Here is a 24,386-nt window from a genome sequence, read left to right on the forward strand (position 1 = left end):
TTTATCATTAAAATTTAATACGGTAGAGAAGCCGGGGGATAGGTTTTGTAACTCTTTAGTTCTATTTTGAGGCATTGTGTTTATCAAATAAAAACAATATACCCACCACCATGTAAAATCCTTGATTTAAAACCCCGTCTAAACAGAAAAAAATGTAATCAATAGTCGCGGCTCTTAACAATACCTTCAATATACATGTATACATGTCCAATGTCCAAAAACTTTAAATTATGCTATAGATCTGCGTGAGTAATAAAACAACTAGTATATAATTATTCAGGATTTATTTCTTTATATTTTTTATTCACGAATTGAATACACTGGCAAATTAATAAAACGTTTACAGACAATCGGATAAATTTTAAGAATTTATTTATTTGTACCCATCAAATACTAATAAAACCATTTAATTTCATGAATTAACAAGATGTGTTTGTGAAACACTGATGCCCCCGTATGGCAGCTTATGGCGAAGTTTAAAGTTTCTCAAATGCAAGTCAAAATCCAGGCCAAAAGATAAAACATGTTGATACCCAAAGAAAGGTCTTGTCTCCAGGAATACACCTGTGAAATTTGAAAGACCTAGATACAACTGTTCAAAAATTATGGCCAAGGTTAAAGTTTTTTAAATAAAAGTCAAACGTCAAGGTCAAGGTCAAAGTGGTTGGTATCCAAAGGAAGATCTTGCCACAAGGATTACTTATGTGAAGTATGAAAGCCCTAGCATCAACCATTCAAAAGTTATGGCCAAGGTTAAAGTTTTCCAAAAGTAGGTCAAACTCCTAGGTCAAGGTCAAGGTCAAAGTGGTTGGTATCCAAAGAAAGGTCTTGTCACATGGATTACTTATGTGAAGTATGAAAGCCCTAGCATCAACCATTCAAAAGTTATGGCCAAGGTTAAAGTTTTTCAAAAGTAGGTCAAACTCCTAGGTCAAGATCAAAAGGTCAAAGTGGTTGGTATCCAAAGGAAGGTCTTGTCACAAGGATAACATATGTGAAGTATGAAAGCCCTAGCATCAACCATTCAAAAGTTATGGCCAAGGTTAAAGTTTTTCAAAAGTAGGTCAAATTCCTAGGTCAAGGTCAAAAGGTCAAAGTGGTTGGTATCCAAAGGAAGGTCTTGTCACAAGGAATACACATGTGAAGTTTAAAACCCTAAGCACCAACTATTCAAAAGTTATGGCCAAGGTTTAAGTTTTTTAAAAGTAGGTCAAACTCCAAGGTCAAGGTCAAAAGGTCAAAGTTGTTGGTATCCAAAGGAAGGCCTTGTCACAAAGAATACACATGTGAAGTTTGAAACCCCAAGCACCAACTGTTCAGAAGTTATGGCCAAGGTTAAAGTCTCATAACATTTTGCAAAAGTGGGTCAAACTTCAAGGTCAAGGTCAAAAGGTCAAATATGATGGTACCCAAAGAAAGGTATTGTCACAAGGAATACACATGTGAAATATGAAAGTCATAGCTCCAACCAATCAAAAGTTATGGGCAAGGTTAAAGTTGACAACAGACAGACAGACAAACAGACAAACGGACAAACAAACAGACAAACGGACAAACAGACAAACAGACAGACAGGACAAAAACAATATTCTCCCGGGATCTTTCGATCCGGGGGCATAAAAATCAATAGTTACTGACGGGTGTCATCTTAGCCATGACTGACAAGAGATAATACATGTCGCAGAACAAGTTTTCAGTTCCCGCACGCGGAGCCCGTGATCGCTGTTGTAAATGACCTTGATCACAGTCGTAAGAAGAATGTCGGAAATGTAAAGAAGATTCCAATATATTTTTAAGGGGTGCATCGGGGGCATCCCGGTAAAAAGCAATAATTTTCTTTAAAAAGAAAATATCTATAAAAACTTGTTAACACAACAAAAACTCAAAGTTTATGTTTTCATTTGAACACCCCCCACCCCCACCCGGAAATATTTAACCCTGTATCTGCTGATGCATGTGAGTTATGTTTCATTTATAAGACAATTATTAATCAACCAATTTTACGCATATAAAAAGTATAAAAGACTCGTTTCAAAATTATTTGTATCACAATCTTGTAATATAAGAAAATTATCTTCGTTTATAAAGAAAAAAAATTAATTGTGCACCCCGGCCTAGAATTCCCATACTTCACATTTATAGCAACGCACTAAACTTTGTATTTTATTTTTCATGCCTGTCTTATTTATCTATTATTTTGTATTAATCGCCCATATGTTCTTGTAATCTGTATATACCATAATTGGAAAATGGTGAAGAGATTCAAATAAATGAATGAAAAGGACAGGACCGGATTCCTGATGAATTTTCTTTTAAAAAATATTCAGTATTGCTCCCTTTAAAAAAATATATTAAATCAGATACCTTAAAATTGATGTGCATATAATTAATTATTTTGAACACATTTTCTTTCCATCTTTATTTAAATAAAAAAAGAAATAAAATCAAACAAATATGTATACATTACCGAGTAGTTTTATTTTGTTGTTTCCGATTTTTTTTCTTAAAATACCACCGTTATGATATATCCGAATAATATTAGTTACAAAGAACGCAGAATGACATGTAGATCCATCAATAGCCATATTTAAAATAAAATGACTTCCGAATGAATCCTACACATTTCTCACACGATTCTTGCACGAACGTCGCACGTTTCTCACACGGTTCTTACACGATTCTTGCACGAAAGTCGCACGTTTCTCACACGCTTCTCGCACGCTCGCTACACGGTTTGCACGAAACGCTTTGGAGCTTACACGAAACGCTACACGGTTTACACGAAACGTTACACGGTTTGCACGAAACGAAAAGTGCACGAAAGTCACACGCCTTTTTGGGGTAGTAGCACGTTTCAGGGTCTGTAATATATACATGTAAATGAAATTTAAATGTATTAGTAAGACTTAAACATTGTTGATTATCACCGATGATCATTTCTATTGTTGATAACTATTTTCTTTGTATAGCAGTGAACTTTATTTCTGTGAAATATTTGTTTTTCTTTCAAAGGAATGCAGTATGTTTCAACGGTAGTTGAATATCAAAGTATGCTTTCAAAGAAAAACTAATGTTCCTTTATTGCATAGAAAAGCAAGTTGAAGATCAGGATTCAGTGGGATGCAAAGAGGGATCTGTCTAAAAGGAGGTTTTACAAAGTACCAAACGCAAAAGACGTCGACAAAAAGTCCAAAGATCATGATACTCTCTATCTGTTTGAACATGGTAATCAATCATATAAGTTTAACTTCAAATTCTTTATTTGAAAAAAAGCACAGGTATTGCATACTTGCTTTATCATCTCTTAAAGTCAAAGACATACAAAGCATAAACCCATTATAAGATTCATTTTGCAACGATCAGTGCCCCAGATGACAATTAATAATAATAATAAATCTTTTCTGCAGGGATTTTGCAAAACAGTACATGTGCAGAGTGCACAGGTGACATAACATAAAATGGAAATGTAAGAAATGCGAAAAATGTGTATGTTCTTTGTGTTACATAACAATGAAGCATAGCTGTAATGGGGAATTTGAATCGTGGTTCGATAATGACAGGTAGGTGGAATTATGTCATTTCTGTAATTTTCTTTCATCCTCGAAGTCGGCTCATTGAATTTTGTTGTACTTGTGTAGAAATAGAATTGTTCAACTGGATTGAAAAACCACAAAAAAGTGACATACGAGGGATGATCAAAAAGTTCGCAAACTATTTGAATTACTTCCATAAAAGAAATAGAATAAGGTTTCGGTGTTCAGTATTATTTAACATTGTCCTCTCCGATTTAAATGCACATCTGCCACCGTTCTGCCCATGCGCGAATCGCTTGATACAGGCGGTCACGTGACATGCTCAGTAGCAGCGTTCTGTTCAAAGAAGCTAAAAGATTTTTCCGAGTCTTAAATTTCTTACCATGCAGGTTATTTTTTTTTTTTAACAAGAACAGCCCATTTGTCAGAAATGGCCAAATCTAGGCAATAAGATGGGAGGATAAGGATATCCTTTCCCAGAATGAGCATGACGACCATCACAACCCAGTCCTCTGTCTTTGGAGCTTCGTTTATCCAATGTGGATAAAGTATGGGCGCCTTCTTTTTATCATATCTGATATTTTAACGACTATAGTAAACAATGGTTCAGTGATTTAATAATTATTTTATTGTTAAGATATTCAACCATTTTTCTAGCTGTAACTTGTTCAACTAAGGACACATCACTTCTTCAGCTTGCTTTCACTAGGCAATAGAACAAACAACATTTTTAACCATCTCCCTTCCTTTACTAAAATTCCGCCGAAATATGGCTGAAAGATTACCGACTCGGTGTTAAACAATAATTAATCATTTTTAATCCATCCTTCTCTAAAAAATCAATACAATTAATGACCGAACTTCTGGCAAGTCTTTTGTCTTCATAAACCTTGCACAAATTATTATATGCTACTGCAAAAGAATTTCCAAGATACATGTTTTCACTTTACAGCCGTTTGTTGCTCGAATTCCACTGAGTCAATCATTTTTTTGTCACAAGTCACCTACATATTGACATCATGTTCACATTGTGACGTCACAAACATGGTGAAAAACATTACAAAACATTTGCTATTTATAGAACATTTGTGTGACTATATGTGTGGCAAATTTCATTGTGATTTGAATTGTGCTTTTGTTAATTTAGAGATATTTTAAAACATTTTTTATTGTGCTTTTGTAAATATAGAGATATTTTTGAACTTTTTAAAATCAAGTTTTGTACGCTACACTTTCAGGACTGTCGGCAACATAACAACCTCTCCAGAGATGCTAATTTGCATACTTTCAAGGAAGGTGAAACGATCAAGGGTACATATGTGCAGGATAGGCGTGGTTTGTGTCTTAGGTCATCAAATCCACCGAGTAAGATTGTGCCGAACATTTTGATAAAGCGTCTCATAAAATACTAACTCAATTTAATAACCTATCAAAAAATTTTCTTTATATAAGCGATGATTTTCTTCCAGACAATTCTGTGGAGGCAGAAATTCTTAACGTTCATACATTCGTCCAGTTCTTGTAAAGAATCAGGATGGCGAGGTATTCCTACGTGACATTACGGAAATGAAACTACAAAATAACGACAAGGCAACATCCTTTTATTATCAAGATCATCTACCAATCTTAGGAGAAGGTTATGATTGACTTATTAACATGTTAAAAAATACTCCTTTTATATATATTAATTTGCATTAGAATTCTTCTTCTGCTAATTTAGCTCAGCACTCCCGAAAATAACGTTATGTCACAATCACCTGCCTTTCAAATCAATCAACAAATTAACATCAAATGATTCAGCTTTCAAAATAGACCTTATTCAAGGAACTTTTAATTGCTATGGTCTCTTTTGAAAATTCGAAATGCAGTATTAGTATTAATTATTGTACCTAAATGTACTGATGAATTGAAATAGGTAGTTTAAAGGAGTAAAACTGAGGTTTACTGCAGAATCTCACATATGCATTCTTATGATCTTGTCTGATCAAGTTTTCTTGTATTAACGCCAAATGACTTTATTAAATAAGAAATATCTAAACTAACCTTCCAATATTTTGTACTACCTATCATTCAATTTAAATTTTGTAGACGAATTAAAGATTAAGGAAGCCAAATTGCAGATGGAACCCGAACCTAAAGTGAGAATACATTTTGAATACATAGATTTTTCTTATTTTCCAAATATTTATTATTTTTTAAAAGGCCTCTCAACATGTTACTGACAAACTTTATATAAAAAAGTCTAAATAAATATATATATTTAATTAATATAATAAATAGATATATATTAGGTCTCAATGCTTAATTGAATTAAAGAATTATATGGAATACTCTTTTTTATTCAAACTGATTTTTTTAAAAATAGGAAATCTTTGAAAAGGTATATTTTTTTTTGATTAATAAAACACTAGCAGAAATACTAAAACAGTTTCTGGCTTTTATTTCATTGTAGGTGGTGTTTAATACACATACACATGGCATAAACACGTTTTAAAAAACTTTACAGAATATTCAACTTCAAATCTGGCAAAGAGGAAGCACTGTGAGTGAAGATACAACGTTCAGACCCTCGCTGTACTATATTTTAGACCATGATATTCAACGATACAAGTTTCAAGGTTTCATTCTGTTTTTTATCTTAAAAGCGATTTGCATGTATTTATTTAAATCATTAACCTGTCTTGGTAACGTAGGTTTGCTTTGTTGATTAAAAGATATAATAAAATATAGAAATAACTGTGAAAATATATTGCTAAAAACACGCAGTGATTAAAATGTTTTTGTACAGTTTCCAAACATCTTAACTATAACATACACCTCTAAGGAAAATGTATGGTCTTTTATTCAAATACAAATAAAATAAAGGGAAAAAAAAACAATATATAATCAATAAAATAGACTAGGAACAAAAGTATTATGCCAACAATACGAAAGTTAACTTCAAGTGTTTGGCTAGAAAAACAAACTGTTGACAAAAGATGTAATTGAGTTAAAAATACAATAAAGATAGTGTCCCTGAGGCGTACTATTTTAAAACTAATTCGCGTGCGAGAAATATCGCGAGTTACGCAATCTTCTTTCGCAAAATAATTATCGCCACAAACCATTACTTTATATTTCGTTTTTGTGTAGAACGTCTTCTTAGCCGCGAAAAATAAATCATTGCGGATGGATAGAAACTCACAAATCAGAATAAAAGATGTTGCGTATAATAATAATTGGTTTACAGTAATTGTGAAATTGTATACATGTGTAACATATCATAAAATTAAAATTATGTACATGTGCATGTTTACAAAAAAATGTCAAAACGAGGCGTCATCTGTCTACCAGAAAAAGTATATATACAATTAAAATATGGAGGGGAGAGTGGTGGTTAGAGAAACACTGCAACCAATATTTAAAATTTCAAAAATAAAAAAGCGCATGGACATTTTACTAAGAATAGCAAGGTGCTTACGAAGAGCAAGCTGACCCAATATTTTACCGTTCGGTAACCTGAAGAGGGGGGATGGTCTTGGTAGTACTTATGTTATTAACCTTGAGAACCCTAATACTCAAGATGTCAGAAATCCATATACACATTGCACAACACAAGAAGTCTGTCTTTGGAAAATTATTTCAAGTACTCAATTTTTAATTATCTTCTCTAAGTTAATCTAGAAATTTAATTATCAACCAATATTAAGGCGATTTGCTTTAATATACCAGAGTTTACATATACAAAGTGACTAAACACGCGGTGCATGAAAGCGTTGACGATTGACGAGGTGTTTTTTCTAAAAACATGCAAACTCAGATTTTCAGGTAACACAGGTAGCTGGCCTGTCAATCAAATCAGTAGCTATTTTTTTTTTTTATAATTGACAGGCGGTATATTATTGTTCTTGTAGATGTATATTTAACGTACAACTGGGTGTTAAAAGAAAGTGCTGCATGAACTGAGTTTAAACACACAGTACAAACACCAAAAAAAAAACCCGTTTATTTCTATCAACGTGAATAAAAATGCACTTTAAAGAAGAATAAAAAAGAAGATATTAATCTTTTTTAGTGGAAATATTTTTTTTTTGTTTAGAGAAACATTCACCTTTTATCCATTTACGCATTTAACTGATCCTTTCTGTAAATTATCGTACGTTTCCCGCTTCTCCTTTCTGCTATAAAATGTAAAAGGCACAGATGACGATCAGTGAGCAATGTCATCAATCCAGTAAGCAAAACGAATCCTGAACAATCAAATACATGGACCCCTGGAAAAATCAGAGAATAGATCTGGGCCTAGGAGGAATGATTATCCCCTGCTGATTGGTAACACCTATCGTGACCCCCCCCCCCCCCCCGTTTATTGATCAGGTACGCCGAAGTTAAATGCAGTATAAAAGCAAAGACCTAACAGAATATAGACAAAATACGACAGAACGATATGTAGTATTTACGAAAAAAGAGTCTTTATAACGACCGTAGAAGTTGAGAAAAACTTACTTTAAACGGGATCATTGACATTCTAGTAAAACAGCTTATTTGGTTTAAAAATTGATCGTACTTGGAACATACTGTTGATTGTAAAAATTAGTTAGGAGACATAAACATCCTATGGCGGTGATTTTAGAATATTACTGCATAAATAAGGGGAGATAACGATGGAAAACCTGAAGTCATCCCGTTTGTCATACAGATTAGTTATTAATTGTCCATTATCTATAGTCTGTAAAATATGGAGCATTATGATTTCCTGAAATGAGAAGCGTTCAAAGCATGAAACAAAATAATCATTCAAGTCAGTTGACATCACAAGATGATTATTTGTGTATCTAACAAAATAATATTTCTTGAATTTATGCGTATAAAGTGTCTTAATAGGTATATACCATTTAAACCTAGATCTAAATATAAATATTATAGAATTTTAAAGGTTTCAGTTCCATACAGTAGCTTTCAACTCAATTTTTGAACTACGGATACTCCCTGACATAAAAAAATATTGTAAAAGCAGGAAATAAGATTTAATTTATTGATAAATGCGGAAAAGGTGAAGTAAACAAACTGTGATCAATCCCCTGAAATCTGTACATTAATTCTCCAGAAAGCCTATTCTGGTGAGCTCTATTTCCTTCTGTATATTTTTTCTTGTTTCTCGAGCAAAATTATGTGCTTTGATACATTTATGTAAGTTTTCAAGCTGCACTCTCTACTGTTTCATGTAGATAACAGCTATCAAACTATTGTTTATTTAAGAATTTCATGGCTTTAGAATTTTTCATCTTTTTATTTTTCCTCAATAGCATGTTAAAATGAGGAAAAATTTTATTTTTCAGTTATTATTCATAATTTGAAGGACAAGCACAATCAATCCCCTAAACAAGGTTTTTGATTCCTTGGTAACATTTCTTCTTCAAGTAATCTTTTGATATTATAGAATTGATAATTTTTACATTGCATTTTTTTTAAAATTTAGATAAGATTTTAAATATATTTGAATACAATGATGCGATGGAAAAAAAAAAGATACACGAATTTATGACTAACATAGATTAAGGACATACGCAACGTAGTTTTGCATTTAATTACTTAATCCCTGTGTAATTTAAAATATCAAATAACTGAAAAAACTTTGTGGGATTTTATGATTTCTGTTAATGCTCTATTCTTCATCTGAATTAAATTTTGAGGAAATACCTGCTTGAAATATGTTATTGTTTTTTTAAAAAAACAAACAAACAAAAAAAAAGAGGATTTGATATCTGCTTTAATCTCCTGGTAATGTATGCTGATATTTTTGTCTAAGAACATCAGATGGTACTAACAATGATTTTAAACTACGAATATCAGAAAAAACTACCATTGGTAAAGAACATTGTAAATTACATGTACATTGTGTATCCGAAAAAATACAACAATTTTCCCATTCTGTTTCACGTTTTTCAACAGAGAAAAGACTGGGTTTCCTTACCTGTGCAGCTACTGAAAGCTGGAAGATGGAATTTTCCTGGATCATACGTGTTGGAAACAGTTGATCAAATATTCAACCAGAAGTCAATAGCGTATATCTTTGAAAAGGCGTGTTTTAATAAAGATTTTTGCTTTCGTCACTAGGACAAAATAACTGATGTTAAGAAGAGATCAAGTGACAAAATTTGTTTTAAAATTTCAATCGTAAAAAAAGTGTTTCATTTTGAGAACACAGATACTGATATCAGAAAATTGGTACACAAGATTTTACTTAAATTCCCCTTTTCACCAAAGATTTAAGATCGATTAATGGGTAGTTATCATCTTGTCGTTTGATTGTTGTCACATTGTCAATTATCTAAGCAAGTAATTTGTAACGTAATATAATTGGAGAGCATGAAATAACAGTTTCTTTCGATACATTTTTTTTGCCATTAACATCGTGTTTCTACCAAACTTTGATTAAAGATCAAGAATGTCTATATTACCAAGTTTAATTTGTAGAATATGGAAGAAGAAGACTTTAAAACTGGATTGTGGAAAGACCTAAAAGAAACGAGAGATTCTGCGTATCAACCTCCAAACTTTACTAGTAATCTATCCCCTTTAACTTATAGTTACTGAAAACACATATCATTATCAAGATACTAGGTAATTATAATTTAATAATTCATGTTCAAGTTTCCGAGTACTTAATTTTACTATACATAATTTAATATATGCATTTATCAAAATGAATAAAGATTGTTCTAAACAGTTTAAGGGATCTTTGTAATTATGTTTCGGGATGCAATTGTAGCTTTTCTTAATTATCTGTCTTTACTGTAAAAGGCCAGGTATCTTTAAACACATGTCTGCATTGACTAAATGGTGGATAGAGTTTTCAGCAAAGATATATAAAAATATGTTTTTTAACTCCTAAGCGCAGCATCTTTTTGACTTTTAAAGAGGATAACAAGTTGGAATTAGGCAAAGACTGCAGTATGTTGGACCATGTGTTTTACGCCCTGCTAAAAACAAAACGACTAGATGGAGCAAGACAAATATTGGAAACAGGATGTGTATGACTCATAACAAATCATAATTTTTCAGAATTTATAAAGGTCACCTATAAATATTTTTCATGGGACATTCATTCTATATCAGTTGAGTGCTGATCACCTTTTCAAAGACAAACGTTTTTGCATCCTGATTACGTTTTAAGTTAATTAACGTCTTTCTTAACAGGTGGGTATACGACCAATTTTAAATGGTTGCAAGATTTTGAAGGACTTTAGCGAAGACTGGAAAGTAGGAATTTTAGAAGAGAAAGAATTAGGTAGATTAAGAAGGTAAACAAAATAAATATATTAGAATAGAATGTTTCTACGCTAATTTCAATGTGTACTTAAAAATATGCATTGTAGTGACACGTATAAGGGATACTTGGAAAGAACTTACAACTTAATGGCATGCTCTTTCAGGATGTTCTTTCGGCATGCGCTTAGCATCATGAACTATATTCACGAGAAAGACGAGAGAGACAAACCAATTGAGTCGACAAGTGTGTCAGACAGAGTGATGACGTTTATTTTTAAGAAGAAAGATGACGTCAATAACGCAGGAAGATTACTTTTAAATCATGGTTACTTAGATGTTGCATACAAGACATAGAATGAGTGGTTTTTAGAAAATTCAAAGCTGATGACAATCATAAAAGAGTTATGGAATGGAAAGGGATATGAGAAAAAGGAGGTCCTTGGGCGGTATATAGTTAACTTTCTTTATTTAATTAATAAGTTGTTGTTTTTTCCCTAAATTTTTGTTTTTTGTTATTTTGTGCATATATTATGCATAAACAAATTATGAAAAGATTATTGTATTTTCGTGGATAAATTTATACAACAAAGAGGAAAAGACTTATACGTTCCTTAAGGTTTTATTGATTTCATCTTGTTATTTTTCTGTTGAAGAAAAATTGCACGAAAATAAAGTGTTTTATATCAGTCTTTGTTCGAAAACTTAATTTTGCAGATGATAACAACTTTCATTCATTTTGTGCTCCATATTTTCATCATGCCCCTTCTGATGGTCAACCTCGACAAACCACCTTTAACATGGTAGGTCTTGATTGCTTTTGGTACTATGTGATTACTGAATGAGCGTAAAAATCACTTGTCATTTTGCTCTCTCCATAATGATTATTTACATTTTTGCATGAAATGAATGTTACTTAATCTCAGTAATGATCATTTTCTGTAATAGATTCTACAAGAAATATCATACTCAAATTCTGAAGTTATGGATAAATATGGTAAGAGCGATGTTTATACTGATCAAAACACTGAATTGCTAGCATTTTTTAATTCCATTGTTCTATTTTACTAGGTTGGAGTTTTCTTTTTCCTTGCTGCGTTTGCATACATGCTGTCGTTTGATTACAGCGAAGAAACAGTTTCAAGTTCTGAGTTAGCTATACTTTTCTGGGTAGCTTGTAAATTTGTTGACGAATTAGAACAGGTTTGTGGATTACATGGCTGAATGGTGGTTCCTGAATCTTTGTAATGTCATGTTATACAAGAAATATATCGATTATATCTCGAAATCTCTAACATAAAATATATTTTAGTAAACATTATCGTAAATTCCAGTTCTCTTAAATGAGTAGAGTTTACTACATAAGCTATTGTAGAATGAAATTCGTGTGAACTGTAATATGAACCTTTATTTTAGCTAAAGGCATCTGAGATTATTATGCCCCCGGATCTAAAGATTCCGGGGGTATATTGTTTTTGCCCTGTCTGTCTGTTTGTCTGTTTGTTTGTCTGTTTGTCTGTCTGTCTGTTGTCAACTTTAACCTTGCCCATAACTTTTGATTGGTTGGAGCTATGACTTTCATATTTCACATGTGTATTCCTTGTGACAAGACCTTTCTTTGGGTACCATCATATTTGACCTTTTGACCTTGACCTTGGAGTTTGACCCACTTTTGCAAAATTTTATGAGACTTTAACCTTGGCCATAACTTCTGAACAGTTGGAGCTTGGGGTTTCAAACTTCACATGTGTATTCTTTGTGACAAGGCCTTCTTTTGGATACCAACCACTTTGACCTTTTGACCTTGACCTTGGACTTTGACCTACTTTTGAAAAACTTTAACCTTGGCCATAACTTTTGAACAGTTGGTACTTAGCGTTTCAAACTTCACACTGGTATTCCCTGTGACAAGACCTTCCTCTGGATATCAACCACTTTGACCCTTTTGACCTTGACCTAGGAGTTTGACCTACTTTTGAAAAACTTTAACCTTGGCCATAACTTTTGAATGGTTGGAGCTAGGGCTTTCATACTTCACATATGTAATCCTTGTGACAAGACCTTCCTTTGAATACCAACGACTTTGACCTTTTGACCTTGACCTAGGAGTTTGACCTACTTTTGAAAAACTTTAACCTTGGCCATAACTTTTGAATGGTTGATGCTAGGGCTTTCATACTTCACATATGTAATCCTTGTTACAAGACCTTCCTTTGTATACCAACCACTTTGACCCTTTGACCTTGACCTAGGAGTTTGACCTACTTTTGAAAAACTTTAACCTTGGCCATAACTTTTGAATGGTTGGTGCTAGGGCCTTCATACTTCACATATGTAATCCTTGTGACGAGATCTTCCTTTGGATACCAACCACTTTGACCTTGACCTTGACGTTTGACTTTTATTTAAAAAACTTTAACCTTCACCATAACTTTTAAACAGTTGTATCTAGGTCTTTCAAATTTCACAGGTGTTTTCCTCGAGACAAGATCTTTCTTTGGGTATCAACATTTTTTTTATCTTTTGGCCTGGATTTTGACTTGCATTTGAGAAACTTTAACCTTCGACATAAGCTACCATACGGGGGCATAGTGTTTCACAAACACATCTTGTTTTAGTTCTGTAAAGAAATATGCCTTTTCAATTTCATTATCCCAAGAGCAATCTGACAACTTAAGACTAAATTCCAATCTTAAAATTTCTGTTCTTTACTCCAAAAAATCAAAATATATAATTTCCGAAAATTATCATCAAAAATGAATGATATTTATGAGTATATCTGGTTAGAAAAACTTCTGAAATCATTCTGATGATTTTCTTGTTCGTGTCGCATTAATTTCTTTTACATATCATTGTTTTAACTTTCAGGTTATTGTGGCCATTAAAAGAAGGAAAAAGATACCTGACGCAGTAAAAATGTATTTGGCAGATACGTGGAACCATTTGGATTGGCTAATCATTATTAGTTGTACGTTAGGTGCCATCTTGAAATTGTTTGACGATGACTTGATGGAGGGTGCTGCAAAATTGCTGTACATATAGGCTTACGTTACGATAAATATTCGAATTCTCAATATGTTTTGGACATCTGAATTTCTCGGAACTCAACTAGTTATCATCCAGAAAATGCTAGGTTTTTCATATTGATTCTTAAAAAATGATTTGCCCTAACATATAAAGTACTATGTGTAGATTTGAGTTTTGTAATTCAGACATGTTCTGGGTTATGCGAATCGGTTTTTTTTTTAATTATTATTATAATTTTTATTTCTTTTTTGGATATATATAGTTATTTTAAAGTTTAATAACGTTTCATTCTATTATTTTCCTGTTCAGAAAAAATATACTTCTTTTACATTAGTTCGGAAATACAGTAGCATTCATGGCCATCGTGCTTGTGATCATGATGTGCTACAATGTGGTGGATTACCCTCTTCCATTTCCAAACACTGAGTGTAGCTGGGCAGAAGTAGAAAGTATTATCAAGAATGGATACTGGACTTTATATGGAGACTTTGTTGACGATGTCGGTGAGAGAGAGAGATAGAGAGAAGAGAGAGGTCTTTAAGAATTTATTTTCCCTATATTTATTCCGTATCAGTTTTCACTTCAGATTTCTTTAAATTATAATGTTATTTCACAGATTTCAAATGAGTTTCCTAATAACCAGAATTCTTTCTTTCTGTGAAGGGAACGAAGTGAAATTAAAGGTTTTATACTAGATTCATAAAAGGGATTTTCGATAAGGGTGTCGTTAACAAAGTTTCCGTATCTACTAATTACGTTCACAAATACTCAAAAGAAAAACTCAAACGAGTATGACTGGCTTGTATCAATCAATGTTTATATGTATTTAAGGTATGTATACAAAGCTGGTTTACAGGAGATATGCCCTACTTCCCTTGGCAGCGCAATATCGCCTTATCTGAGAGCCGTTTACTGCTTGATAGCTGTTGTTATGTTGCTTAACTTACTCATTGCTATATACAGGTTGGATAGCCTCATTCATCTTATTTATCATTTTTATTGAGATTAGGCTATAATCAATTCATTCTTTCAAATGCCTTCTATCATTACCGTAGGGTAATACTAAGTAAACTTTTTATTTATCTAATTAATAATGATCCCTGAAATCATTTTCATCAAAAGTATTCTGTGTAAAATTTAATTTAAAGAAAATTATTTGAAGTATCGAGTTGTATCAAGGTTTGCAATTTTGGTGAAGATGTGTAGCACCTAGCTTTATAAATAGAGAACACTCTACTGAACAATTATAAAAACTCAATTCCTCAATATGTTAATCGTTATTCTTGTATCAAGAATTTCAACATGATATATCAATGATAAATTAAGTAACTTTTCGTCCATTTAGTAAATACATTTACTAACTTTTTTCAGTTACACTGCTGCAATGGTGCATGAAAATTCTCGCATGCATTGGTCACAGTTACAGTCGAACTTCCTTGAGGAATACACCATCAGAAATATCTTCCCAATCCATTTTAAGCTTCTTTCAGCTGCCGCCTTTGTTATCCACCTTGTCATATTCACGTTTTTGAAATGTGTGACGAACATGAAAGGGCAGCCAGCGTATGAGAGAGGTAATTATATGATAAACTGGTTCCAAACATAAGCTATCTGGATATGTAGAAGGTCCTTTATACAAGATTGTTTATTATAATATTCCAATAAAAAGATACCTGCTGACGGTCTATATTTACATCTCTCGTTAAATATATGGCATGATGGAACATTGTTGAGATAATGCTGTCTATGTCAGGCAATGAGTAATACTATTATTTTATTGTTTACATACATCTATTTAGTGCTTCTGTACGATGAGAAATATGATATCATACAGAAAGACACCGAGGAGGCAGAGAAGAACGGGATTCTGGAAATGCAAGGGTATTGGCGTGTGTTTATCGTCAAAAGTAATTCAGATAAAACAAAAGTGTCTTTAAGACTAAAAAAATGATACAAGTACACATAGCATTTAGAATTTTTCTATGAATATGATATAAAGAACAATATTATAGACAAATTAAGTTTCAATTATATATTCACACTAATGCTACAAAGTCTTTGTATATTTCTGTTTCAAAATTTTACTTGGTTTTTGTTGTTTATGTTGTATCAACTATGTAATTTATGGTCTGCTCAATACACAAGGATAAGAATTATTTTGTTAAAACAAAGTAAAAACAAGAAAAATATATTTGTATCAAAGGAAATCAATTCTTACAATAACGAACATACATGCGAAGACAAAAATCTGCAAATGGTGAACATTTGGGCATAACATTTCTACAATAGAGCTTGAAAGAACAGAAGCTTATGTTTGTTTGTTTGTTTTTTTTTTTACTGATATGGAGACGCTGTTTAGTAAACACTCATGATGAAAGTATATTCTGAAGAAGAAAGAAGTCGCTCAAATATTTTTGTGAATACTGTAGAAGATGCCTAACCAAGTAAATGACAACATTTATTAATTTTAATTGATAACAATATGCAAAATTATAATTATATACGAGGGGTTATAAAAAGTTCATGGGCTGACGCAATGAAATTACTACTATATAGTTTGTTCATACACAATTTATAAGGAACATAAAACAACAAACGTTTAAGAAATGTTGAAAATTTTAACTTGATAAGCTGATTATTTGTCAAATTATTCTGAATTAAAAAAGACATTATATGATCATCCGGCGCTGTCGCCGTTTAGCTACATGACGTCCGACAACTTTATTGTTTCTCAATGTCCGCTCTCTCTACCCGAAAAACTTATCTTGATGAGATTATCTGGTGTTAAGTTAGGTTTGAAGCCCGTCTTGATTATATGAATTTACAATGTCATGAACAGCTGCTTTTAATGCATAATATTGTAAATGGATCTATACATAGAGAGAAAAATCCTCACTTGATTATGCCAGAATACTTAGCTTGTTGGAGTTCAATTTCTAGCACAAATGGTCAACGTCACTCGTTGACGTAATTGACTTTTGACACCTTAACTACAAATAGACATTTACTGTGCATCTCTCTGAATCTTTTTTGTGCATATAGAAATAAGTACTCTGGATGCATTTTATTTTTCTGCAGCCCGTTTAAACATTCCCCAATTCTGTACCAGTTTTTCCAGGTGCGAAACTTTACGGAATGGTGGAAGAGACACCCCTCCCGTTTTGACGTCATTTTCAAGCTTTTAATTGTATGGAAACTCCATAAAGAATTTACGATAAATTTTCATAGAACTTACAAAATGGGGTAAATATTGCATTTTATACGGAACAAAAGTGTCATTCCACATAGCAGAATTAACGGAATCTCATGATGAAAAGTGCTCACATCAAAGGAGTTTTTCTCAGTTAGAATCAGGTAGAAAAAAAACGTCATATTTGAGGCTGCGCCACCTGGACAAACCATAGCTTACTAAAACATTAACAATCTAATAAAAAATTCTATAGATAGAAAGGATGATGTTAACTAAATATCAAAAATTCATTGATATAGCTCAAGCGGTTTTAATTTTAAGGCGCTAGTCCACGAACTTTTTTTTGAAAACCCACCGTAATTTTTACTTTGACTCGTCTTAAAAAATATCACAGAAATTTTACTTGGTATATGCTCAGACATTTTTCAATATATTTGGACATGAATCCTACACTTTAAATATCTTTTGAGATCTTTAAAAAATGAAATGTCAGATCTGCATACATCGCGTGTATAACATCATTTTCCCGTGTTTGTCAAAAATTATCATATTTTTTATTTTGGATTATATATTGTAGATGAATACTAGTACTTTATGTTTTATGAAAAGTTATTTCATTATAGTGAGGATTTTATTGAATGATCGATTTCTTTTACTGTATTACGCATAATGACAGTTTTTTTTTTTAGCAATATTCCTGAGGGGTGAGCTTTCGCTTTCTTCTTTTCTTATAATAAAATTCATTTTTGTAGGAAATTAGAGATTGACACTGATCATTTTCCCGAGGTAAAAAAAAATCCTTTCTAAAAATTATAATAAATAAATTTAAAAAGAAAAATATTCCACAGCTTCGATATTATTGAAGTATTAAACTGCATTTGGTTGTGTTGGAGAGGTTTATTACATGCTACATCTTTGAATCAATTTATTTGCAGTTTCGTGAAGATAAATAATTTTTAATTGATAAGTACTTGTTTTTGTTGTTTCAAATATAAATTTAAAGAAAATCATTATTAATCAATTTTAGCAGGTGGAATCTTTGAAAGACGAAATGAAAGAAGTTAAAAGGGAAATGAAGAATATGATTGAGGAACTGAATATTTGCATACTCTCTGTTTTCTCCTACTATGAATCTGCACTTACCAGTTGCATTTATAGCACCATGAACGCAACTTCTGCTATAAGTGCAGTTCGTTTCTTTCACTGGCGCAGTGCAAGCTACTCAACTTATATAACACATTCAGAAGTATATATATGACATTTTGTGCGAAAGGAATAAATTTTTGTTTTTTAAGAAATCCTCCGGGAAAAAAGAAGTCTATAAACGATTAAAATTCCTGATTGGTGTGTATTTTTTTTTTTAATTAATATTAGTCAACGTGTTCAATTGTATAATAAATCTTTCTACAAATTAAATATAGCTCTATATCTTTAATTTATTTGTTCATTTTAACACATATAGGTACAAAGAACGATAACTATTTACGTTTTTTTTACATTCAGACAAAGCGAAATTTCTGTAATACTATATCAATTTCAAGAATGATTTTAACTCTCACAAAGAATTTTAAAAACTTACGAAACATAAAAAAAAAGATTCTTTAAAGAACACAATATTAATCAACACTCTCTTTTTTCACAATATTGTCATTAATAATTTTCCAAGAGAGTTCAAACGACAATGACGTCATGAGCGTCAAAGCACCATCAAAATAAAAATTTACGAGAATTTTAAGACGGAGCGTTTTTGTATCCAGATAACCGTGAAAATAATAAGCAAATACCATATATACTTTATGTGATCTATTGGACATCAAGTGGATTAATTATCAATCAGGTTTACTGATTTTATTATCAAGTTTTTCTTCACCGGAGACAAGCACCTGTGCACTAATTTACTTGATTTATTCGATATTCTTGACATCACAGAATATAAGTAATAAACAACGATTATTAAGTGAACATGGCGTTATGAATAGCAATTGCTCTGTTGGCATATATATATCCCATGATGCGCTAGCGCGCATCATTGACAGAGCAATTGCTATTCATAACGCCATGTTCACTGGATAACGTTGTTTATTTCTTAAATAAAGAACCATGGAATCTTTAATTATAAGCACGAGATATGGAAATAAAGCCTTTTCAAAGCGATTAAATAAAAAAAAAGAGAAAAAGTCGATGACTTATAACGAATTAAAACAAATCATAAAAACAATTTACAATTTAAAAAAATTGTAAATCATGATCCCTTTTTGACTTAATACATAGATGGTCGACACTACTGTTATTGAGAGTTTTAATTTTTTTTTTTCAGAATCTTCTGAGTTCAAAGGTAAGCATATAGCTTATCATTGTAAGTGGATCACTAATACGCGTAATGAATTTTTATGTTTTCTAACAGTATGAACCTGCAAACTATTCTAATGGCGCAATGAAAAAAGTTCCAGATGATATACAGTAAATCTTCAAGATTAAGCCCCTTACAGTTTCTTCCTCATTTAATGATTAATGTAATCATTGATAAGCTCACACTGAGCGAAAAAAATTGCATGTTTTTTTATTTAAAAGTTTTGCGTGTCCTTGAATAACTGGACAATGCTTGTAGCGAAAGGTTAATATATGATGACCGCTAAAATATGTAAGTCTACTATGCATATAATTCTACAGAAAGATCTTCATCAGCATCATTTACTTTCAGGAAACGACATCAAAATAGCTGTAGAGGAATTCCAATAATGTTAACTTTTGTGCAAGGAAAATAAAGTTTAAATAAGGACGTCTTATCTAAACAATATACTTTTGCATGAGATATAAATACAAGAAAAAAATATTACATTAATAAGAATATATTTCTGTATTAACCTTTTTTTGTATTAAAACATCAATGTATTTGAGATATATATTTTGATATATATGATTTGTTAATTGATACATATATAAGTCTTTATGAAGGTTTTATGTACATTCCCCTGCCATTCTATATAAAACAAAACTATCTCATTATTTAAGTACTGCTGAAAATTATCTAACACTATCTCGAATCCAAATTCTGTAGCATTTTTTTTTGGGGGGGGGGGGGGGAAGAGAACAAAAATGTAAAAGATAGCCTTACGTTATTTGGATATCGATCCAATTTCTAAAACATTGAAGAAAGAAAGTTGTGACAAAAAAAATCGGATATGTGTGCTAAATAAACTAGTTTTGCTTTATGCTGCAACTGACGTCTACCATACTTGTGAGATAGCTTAACGTGTAAATGAACATAAAACGCTATCATTTTCTCCTATGATTTCATTTACGTGGTTTGACATTTTTAATATGTTATTTTTTACGTTCAAGTACATTTTTAATGCAAATGAACCATGTGAAAATTGTATTCATTCCAAAATAATATATATATAAATTTGGACTGTCCGTTTATATCGTAGACAACGAGTTTTTACCAATGAATTGAGACATTCAGTAGAAATTGCTAGAAATTGCTCTATATATTTAAGTATATTTTAATTTTGTAAACAATATTCATACCCAATTTTATTTATTAAGGTACTATATCAAAAAAAAAAAAAAAAAAAAAAAAAAAAAAAAAAATTCAGGGCTTCATCTGGACTGTCTTCAAGATCGTAGCTGCTTTCCTAGTAGCAATGTCGTATAAAGAAATAGATATACTGACATTATCATCTGTCGCAGTGAGGTGTTACCACACATTACAAAAAAATCCAATTATTTGCCTATTTGATCCTAAAGCCATGAGAAATTTGCTCTGTATTATGATGAGAAATGTACTAAAATGTTTTGAAAATTTTATAAAGCATTGTTGATTATTTTTTATTCTAGACAAGCTTTCCACGTTTTTAACGGACAATCCTAGTACATGTAACATATTAACAATTTGTAACTTTGTTGATCTTGAGAGATTTTTTTTTTCAATAAAGGTTTGTAATATATATTGATTCTTCCTTGACGGAATATCATTATATCAAGAAAATAATAGTCAGTACAAAGGTATATTGCTTATCGAAGATTCTGGGGCATATAGTTTTTGCCTTGTCCGTCTGTTTGTCTTTTTAGCTGTCTGTTTGTCCGTCCGCAAAAACTTTAACGTTGCCCATAACTTTTGATTGGTTGAAGCTATGGCTTTCATATTTCATACGTGTATTCTTTGTGACAAGACCTTTCTTTGAAAAACCGTCACATGAGACCATTTGACCTTGAAGTTTGACCCAGTTTTACAAAAATTTACCCAAACTTTAACCTTTGGCATAACTTTTGAACAATTGGAGCTATAGCTTTCATACTTCACATGTTTAATCCTTGTGACACAAATTCATTTGGATACCAACAACTTTGACACTTTGACCCTGACCTAGGAGTTTGATCTACTTTTGAAAAACTTTAACCTTGACGATAACTTTTGAACGGTTTGTGCTAAGGCTTTCTTACTTCACATATGCAATTCTTGTGAAAAGTTCTTTCTTTGGATACCAACAATTTTGATCCTTTGTCCTTGTTCTTTGAATTTGACCTACCTTTGAAAAACTATAACCTTGGCCATGTCTTGTGTACAGTTGGTGCTAAGGATTTCATACTTTACATGCTTATTCCTTATGACAAAACCTTACTTCGGATTCCAACAATTATAGCCTATTTACCTTGATTTTGGAGATTGACCTACTTTTGGAAAACATTAACCTTGGTCATTTCTTTTGCATAGTTGGTGCCAGGGCTTTCATACTTCACATGTATAATTCTTGTGACACGATCTTACTTGGATACCAACATCGTTGACCCTTTGATCTTGACCTTGGAGTTTGGCCAACAATTGAAAACCTTTAACCTTGAACATAACTTTTGAACGGTTGGTGCTAGGGCTTTCATATTTCACATCTGTATTTCCTGTGAGAAGGCCTTTCTTTGGGCACCATTATTTTTTACCATTAGAGCTAGATCTTGTCGTTTAACTTACTTTTGTACAAAAAATTTTAAGCTTTTCCATATTTTTTCAATGGTTGCTGCCAGGGCTTTCATATTTCACATGTCTATTCCTCGAGACAAGAACTTACTTTTGATATCAAAATATTTGATTTGCATTTGAGAAAGTTTAACCTTCGCTATCAGTTGCCATACGGGGGTATCAGTATTTCACAAACATGTTTTGTTTCATATGAGTTTGTCATAAATATATTTATTAAAATTGAAGCATTTAAAATCATGGGATTTGGGGAAAAGGATCAGACCACAGTATGTGATATTTAGATTATTGGAATATATATTAGATAAAATCTTTAAAATACTATTTTTCTAAGAACAGCAAAGCTATGATCACGCAGGTAGGTTAAGGCTTCCCGTAGAATATGACAGTGCACACTGTGCCTTCACATCTCTGAACTACCAAAATATGACGTCATAATGGATAATGACGTCAGGTCACTGCAAACTTGAGGTGTTATGACGGGGAGAGTGTCATGAACTTTACACTTTATTTCAAACTGCATGTAAAATGCTAGATAGCTATTGCAAAATTCACGGGTCGTTAAAGGTTTTTTAAGTCTTATATGTCCGAATATTTTAAAAATACACCGCTTACCTACCCTTGATTGAAATTCAGCATGTTCAAAATGCTTATGAAAAATATACTTTTGAAATGTACTCTGTTTTATACCCGTGGTTGGAGGTAGAATTTATTTTGTGTGTATAAAAGAGTCTGGCGCAGGTGATTAATGAGGATTAATCTGAGAATTTTTGTGGAAATATGTAAGAAGAGGTTGTTCTCTAACTGAATCTTGCTTGGGAAAAATGTGTGTTGGCTTTGTTTTAATACAGATTACGATATTGTGTGGAAAATACCCTCAAATTTGTAGGTAAGTTGAATTTCTCAGGAAATATTTTGTACCCAAGTAATACCATGACTTTTCCCAAGCACATTTCGGATACACAAGGATACGATGAGTTTATTTATATAACAAAATGTTAATAATTATTGAGTTAATCAGCTGCGCCGAAGCGATTTATAAGAAACACTTCAAAAAATTATAAATGACCGTCACGTGATCAACAAAGTCATGTGATATCATAACAAATATGCTAATATATAGCCGAGGAAACCCTTTATATAAATTGGAAGTACTAAAGTTCAATACTTATAAATTAAAACCAAAACCGGCCTCGCAATGACATATTATGTTTTGAGCGCATTTTAAAGCTTCGGGAAGCCTTAACATAGCTGCGCAGGCATATATGTATTGAGGCATGGTGTTTGATCAAGGGTTTACAGAAGGAATAAAGAAATATATTTTTTCAGAATTGGAAGACCACAAATAATCATACTCACAATAAGTAAACTTTTCTAAAAATTAAATGAAATTATTTTTAAAATTCAATGGAGTAAAAGTGTCGCCAAAACCTGACATAATATATGTGTTATGAAAATTTAATAGAAGTGACCAAGTTAAAGTCAAGCAGACATACTTCAAATGTATTCTTGTTCTTCTCAGCGCATTTTTGTATGAAGTTGGGTAAATTTTATTTCATGCTAGAAGATTAACACATAAAAATAAAGCCATGTTCAAATAAGGAAATTTACACGATAATCTATCTGTGATATGCTTTGTTTATTCGTTCTTTCAACGCTTACTGTTATTTTTCAATAAAAAAATTCTTCGACCTATAATAAGTAAATTATTTTTTTTTCCTGCTGGTAATAGAGATTGTTCTATCTGACGTATCCGTATACGTATCGAGTTATAAAAGGTATCTTTATCCCGATGCTTAAACTAATTAATAAAATTTTTGTCGTTATTTGGTTTTAAAGCAGTCCCATGCATTAGGAAAAAGCATATAGTATTTTTTCTAATAATAAAAAAAAATATTTAGCTGCTTTTAACCCCTAACATAGAAAAAAAGAAAATGAAATTAAATTATATTTGTTTTCGTTTACTCTGAAGTTGACATTAAAAAGATGCTTGAGTTTCTGATTGAAAATATCTATGTAGTTTTTGGAGACCAGGTGTTCCAACAATCTACTGGAATTCCCATGGGTACCAATTGAGCCCCGTTATTAGCAGACCTTTTTTTGTATTCATATGAAGCAGAAATAGTCCAAAATCTTATACATGAGAAGAAGAAAACGCATGCTGTGGTCTTCAACTCGACATTTAGATATATCAACGACGTATTGTCAATTAACAATGGTTATTTCTATTCTTATGTCGATATGATATATCCCGGTGAGCTTGAGATAAAAGATACCACAGAGTCTGACACATCTGTTTTATGTTTGGATATTTTACTTGAAAGACACGTTAATTGTAATCTAACAACCAAGCTTTATGATAAATCGATGGTTTGTGAGAGGTTATTTCTATCCATTTATGTATCTAAACACA

At 31.9% G+C, this 24,386-nt stretch overlaps 2 long non-coding RNA genes across 2 annotated transcripts; both read left to right on the top strand.

The window, feature by feature from the left end:
* The first annotated feature begins 11,498 nt into the window (after nucleotides 1-11,498).
* LOC133199040 (uncharacterized) lies at nucleotides 11,499-13,909 on the top strand. Its single transcript, XR_009722728.1, has 4 exons — nucleotides 11,499-11,584; nucleotides 11,730-11,778; nucleotides 11,853-11,984; nucleotides 13,650-13,909. It is a non-coding gene; the product is annotated as an uncharacterized LOC133199040 (long non-coding RNA).
* Nucleotides 13,910-15,660: 1,751 nt separating this feature from the next.
* On the top strand, nucleotides 15,661-18,061 carry LOC133198030 (uncharacterized). The gene is made up of 3 exons (XR_009722490.1): nucleotides 15,661-15,689; nucleotides 17,751-17,784; nucleotides 18,026-18,061. It is a non-coding gene; the product is annotated as an uncharacterized LOC133198030 (long non-coding RNA).
* Nucleotides 18,062-24,386: the final 6,325 nt, after the last annotated feature.

The sequence above is a fragment of the Saccostrea echinata genome, unplaced genomic scaffold, assembly GCF_033153115.1.
Source record: "Saccostrea echinata isolate AGI-Se365-2 ecotype Australia unplaced genomic scaffold, CSIRO_AGI_Sech_v1 ptg000033l, whole genome shotgun sequence".
In the NCBI taxonomy this organism is placed as follows: Eukaryota; Metazoa; Mollusca; class Bivalvia; order Ostreida; family Ostreidae; genus Saccostrea; species Saccostrea echinata.